The sequence below is a fragment of the Lynx rufus genome, unplaced genomic scaffold (assembly GCF_022079265.1).
Source record: "Lynx rufus isolate CCGP_SWC_20201006 ecotype Redwood Valley unplaced genomic scaffold, mLynRuf1.p SCAF_2, whole genome shotgun sequence".
Lineage (NCBI taxonomy): Eukaryota > Metazoa > Chordata > Mammalia > Carnivora > Felidae > Lynx > Lynx rufus.
In genome coordinates this window covers 153,428,350-153,434,349 of record NW_025814834.1, presented here as the reverse complement: position 1 = coordinate 153,434,349, position 6,000 = coordinate 153,428,350, and positions in this window count along the sequence as shown.

Below are 6,000 nucleotides of genomic sequence, written 5' to 3'. Positions count from 1 at the left end.
CTTTTCTTCTCTCTCCTCTCTTCTCCTCATCTACAGGATGGCTATATAGTTATGCCACAAAGTCTACTACCCCACTGGCACTGCACTCAAGTATTCTGCATCTCTGTCCACTATAGTAGTTGAACTATATGTCCCTGACCCACAAAGGCCATCTCGGTTTTTTTTCATCCTGGATCCCACCGTCTCTCTCCGACTAAAGGACATGGCAATTAGCCCCTCTCAACTCCACATCACCAGCATTCTTTCCCATTGGTGTAATGAATGTTGTAATATATTGTAACGATAATTATCCATTGCCCTCACTGCCCTCTCCAGTGAATTAACCATTTCCCTTCTCTCTGCTAAAACAAACTCCCTCAAGAGTTGCCAGTATTCATAGTTTTCACATCCCTGCCTCTGCAGCCATCCCAGGACAAGCTGCCACCACCAGTTTCCATCTGGACCACCGCAGTAGCCTCTTGTATGTCTCTTTGCTTTCTCACTGACAAATATGTGCTCTACTCAAAGCAGCTGTGGTGAGATTTTAGAAATAAGGTCAAGTCACATCTTGCTCAGAATTTCCCAATGCTTTTATCTTACTAACATACAAGTTGCAAGTCCTTGCCATTTGGCACCAGGCTACTTTTTTGACATTATCTCCCATTTCTCTCACCCTCTTCCATTACCTCTGTTCCTTCTTTTTTCTCTAAACTTCCACGAATGCCTTTACATCCAAGCCTGTGCGTTCACTGCCCCTTCTTCCTCGGATACTCTTCTTCTAGGTAGTCACTTAATTTTGAGATTTGCTCAAATGCTCCGCACTCTTGGAGGATTTTTCTCCTTACCTTACCTGCAACAGTTGTCTTCTGCCCCTAACACCCTTTCTTACCCTGATTTCTTTTTCCTCAGAGAACTTATTACCTCTTCTGTTTTATGTGCTTATTTGCATATTATCTATCTACTCCCACTACAATATTATCTCTATGAGAGCAAGAGTGTCGCTTGATCACTGCTGTGTTCCCAGTACTTAGAGGCATTAGGTAAATATTTGTTGAATGAGTGCCTGGGATCTTATGAGAGCAAAGAGCAGGGAGTGCCATATATTCTTCCTAGGAGGTTCTTCTCAGCGGAGGTGGTTCTGAAACAAGTACTGAATAATGGGACATATGCCAGGCAACAGGTAAAGAAGAGAGGAGAGGACATTGTAGAAGAGGGAATGGTATGTTCAGGTGCACAGAGAAATGGAAGTTTTAATTCTAGGGGGAAGAGTACTTTCTTTATAGCTAGTGCCCAAGTATGGATGGAGTAGGGAGTGTGATGGAGTTTTCAGAGATAAACCTTGAATGGTAGACACCATGATAAATGTGTTAGGTTTATTCTTGCAAAGTTTAGCAGTATAACTGTATGCATACTGTACCATTCCAAGGATTTTTTTCTACATTTTTCATATGCTTATTTTATTGAGAAAGAAATTTTATTGGAAAGAAAATTAAACCACTTTATATTGCTGTGGACGAAATGATGCAGAACCAAAAATCCAATTGCCTAATTTATGTCTTCCTTTCTCAAAAAGCATCGAATGCTTTTAGTAGTATTTTTCAGACTCTACCAAGTGGTATAGCCTCCTATATAATCTATGTATATGAGCTATGCTCATATGAAGTGGCAAATCAGAGATCAAATCCTTCTCTATTTGAATGAATGGTTGTTGGCTTGTGTCAATCTGATTCAAAAATAGTAAAGGAAAAGATTAATTTTCTCATACATAGTGGCTCTTAATCCTTTGAGACTGATAAATGCTATGGACAGTCTACCTAGAGAAATATGTGTAAACGCACATAAACAGTTTTGAATAAAATTTTAAAAAGTGTTGGATGCACCCTGTGGCCATTCATGTCTCTTTTATGTCCATTGGCTCAGTTACACATATATCATGTTTCTCACACATATACCATGTTACTCAAAAGGTAGTAAGTCAAAGTAGTATGAAATGAGTCAACTAAATATTTTCAAAATTACACACTTCAGAGATATTATTAGCATATGAATGCGTTTTATACATTGGATGTCATTATTTATCCAGTGTGTCTCTGAATGATTTATAAAAACATTGGATTCCCTGAATATATAAAAAATCTTGGAAAATAGTCCCTCAATAAATAAACATAATAGGTATAGAATAGTATTTTAGATTAACTGGATTAAAAAAACATAGGCAAAATTAGAATATTCCTAACTTACTGTTAAAGTGGTAAACAAAAATCAGTTAGGTGGAAACTTAAAGTATTTAATCTCAAAAGTTTGCCAAATGGATGGGGACTTTTAGTGATTAGGACGTGTTTGGCTGCAAGTACCAAAAACATATCTCAAAATGCTTAACTCTAGAGAAAGTTTATCACTTCACATGTAAGTCACTGGCATGCAAGATGACTCCAAAGTCAAGTAGTTAAGCAGTTCAGCAATGCCAGCAGAGATTAAGGTTCTCTGCATCTTCCCACTCCCACAATTTCAGGGAATTGCCTTGGTTGTCAGGCCAGCTGCTCCTGTGGTCCCAGTATGGATGCTACGGTTCCAGGAGGCATTCAGATATGTGACCATCCAGAGGAATAAAATGACAGTCTCTCCTCTGTGTTTCTTACTCTAAGTCCCTCCCCTTTGATGTAGGAGACCTCTCTTGACAGCCCATTGTCCAGAATGGGTCATATCCATTTGTAAGCCAATCATTGTTAAGGAGAATTGTATAAACTTGATAGAGTTAAATCGTTCATGATTTGCTCTTGAGCTGAGAACAAAAATATATTTTCTGAGGTATAGGTACATGCATAAAACTGGGGTCTCCTTAGCAAATAAGAATGAGGAAATTATGGGTAGGCAACTATTAATCTATCTTGTAAGAGTTGAACAAAAATATGAAGGAAAAATATTTTCGTAGCAAAATAGGGTTAGATTATGTGTCTACAATATTGGCTTCTGTGGGTGATGGAGGAAAAATGTCATGAGATCATTAGCTTTGTAGGCGTTGATTAATGTGATTATTGAATACAAATGGAAGCAATTTTTTTCAGAAATATCTATTAATATTTGAGAAGTGTTAATGTTATGATTACCTAGGTACATTTAACGTCTCTGTGATTGATTTCCTCATTTGTAAAATGTGGATAAAGCAACCTTTCCTAGCTATCTCATAGACTTCCTTTGTGAGCCAAAATGATTACATCTGTGAAGGTTCATTGTAAACAATAAAATGAAATTCAAAAGTTGTTACTCTATTTCTCTCAGATTTCAAAGTACTTGACACAAGTGGTCTTATTAAATTAATATTAGTGAGGTGGTTTACAAGTGCTATGGTATTTCTTGTTTACAAATAAAGCCATTTGGAAATCTTGATTTTCATGGAACCAACATTGTATAGGTAGCCAAGCTAGAAATAGAATCATACCTCATACCTGGCTCAGTTTTCTTCATAAGATTTGACTACCTTGACATTAAAAATAAATTGTAACATTTAGCTATAATTCCTTTTGTCATGGATAACAGTGGCTTTACAACTTTTTGATTGTGAAAGAAAAAAAAATAATTTTACATTATAAACCAGTACATGTGTGCAGGTGCATGTACACACAGACTACATATACATCTACACAAATAGAAATATAGAAAACAGATAAAAAACTATTAAACATACTTATTCTATGTGGAATTAGTTCTGACATTTTTTTGTTAAATTTGACTAAAACCTTTGTTGCAACTTATTAAATTGATTTTATGAGCAACCAATAGTTTGTGACCCATAGTTTGTAACACACTACTACGTTCTACTAGTGCTACTCCTTCTACTAGTATAAAAGCAGTGAGGGCATCTGGGTGGCTCAGTCAGTTAAGCATCTGACTTCAGCTCAGGTCGTGATCTCATAGCTTGTGAGTTTGAGCCCCACATCGGGCTCTCTGCCTCATGCTGGGTTCTCTGCTGTCATCACGGAACCCCCTTTGGATCCTCTGTCTCCCTCGCTCTCTGCTCCTCTCCCACTCTCTCTCATTCTCTCTCTCTCTCTCTCTCTCTTTCTCTCTCTCTCAAAAATAAACATTAAAAAAAAAACCACAGTGAAACAGGGATAGCCTAGAGACTTTGGGGCTCTATCCAGTGGAAATCCTACAGATGTGTTTTGTTAGGGCTGGGCAGTGTTTTGTTGCTGTTGTTGTTATTATTATTGGTTTGTTTTTATTAGCCTAAGCTTTACCTCAGAAATACCGAATCATGATATCTAAGAAAAGGCATGGGCATACATATTTTAGAAAATCCTCACAATTGAGAACACAATGTTTTAAATATTTTGTGAGTAATTGCAGTCAATCCTGTGATCTTCCAACCATCAGTATTTTACTGGACTATCCATCAGACTCAACATGTACCAAATTGACCTTAAAATCTCCAAACAAACTCGTCCAGTCCATCTTTTCCTTTCCCTTCAATGTCCCCACCCCCATATATATATGTTTTGTTCTGTAAGAGTTTCTAGGTTCTACATTTGTATCAGTAGAGGCTGTCACCATATACTCAGCAATAAGCTGGTTTCTCTTCACTCATTTCCCCTCCACAAATGAATTAATTAACATTACTCATTATTTCTGCTATCAAAGTCCCTGCCTTAATGCAAGGCTTCCTCATTCTTTACCTGGACTATTGCATAATCACTGTTATTCTCATCTCTCCTTATTCTCTTCAAATCAGTTCTTGATGCTACCAGCCAGGAGTCTTTGCTTAAGGTGTTTAATGGCTCCGTTTCCCAATAAGATAACTCTAAACTCTTCTTAGCAGCAAAGAGCAAGGTCTTTCTACCGAAGCTTCCGTTTATTTATTTCTCCCACTGTAATCACTGCAGCTCCCATTCATACCTATGTTTAATTTATCATGTTCCCAATATGTACCAGGCTGCCTCATGCTTCTGCACCACTGTGGCCCACGGACAGAGCTCCCTCATTTGATGCCTAGCTCCGATCTTTTCTTTTAATTGACATTCTGTACACTCTGCCTGATTTAGGGAGACGCAACTGCATTCGAATTCTGTCTGTGTCTCCTAATCTTTCTAGTGATCTTAGGCAAGTTACCTTCCTGTACCTTGGTTTGCTGCTTTGACTTGTAGGGCTCTTGCAAGGTTTAGACTTAATATATGTAAATTGAACAGCACAATTTCTGGACATCTACACAGGCATCTTCAAACCCCGATTTCATGTTTGTGAAGTTATGACTAAGTTTTTGTATGGCAAAATGAACACACTTGGAATTATTTGGCTCTGAACAAATAATGGAGTTATCTAAAAATACACATTTAATTTTGTGTGTATTTATTGAATAACTACCTTATGCCAGATCTGGAGGTAAAAAGTGAATGAACTATTGGCATTTAATCTATATTTTTTGCATCATTGAGACACTCTAAAACATTTACTAGAAATTTATATACTTTTGATAAAAATAATGACTTCTGTAAAGTATTTTGTAGCATGATATCTTCTTTTTTTTCCTTTTTATGAGTGGCCTCAAAGCCAACAACTTGAAAACTGGCTTAGCTTTGTAAACAAAACATCACAATGCTTTAAAATGGCATGAATTGATCAATTTGAAGAGGTAGTTAGTAAACTGTAGCATTAACTTTGCTCGCAGTGAGAAAATCTTTAATGATCTATAAAGGGGAGCAGATAGCATTTTAATGGAATTTGAAGACGATGCCAATATTTGCAAGAAAAGGAGACTCTTAAACATGGACCACACTGCCTTAGAGCAGGAACAGGGCTTACCACTAGGTAAGTTTTAAATGCAAAGTGGGACAAATTCATCAGAAACCTAGATGTGCAACAGGCAGAAATGGCTTCTGGGGAGAAGAGAGTTAGCTGCAGGGGCTCGTGGCCAAATCTCTCCCCAGTTTTGTAAGTGCTGGAGTCAGGGTGGCTGAGAAGAGGCATTGCCTTTCACAAAGATCTTCTGGACATTGTCCTAATCTCACCTCCCACCCTTTTGGGAAA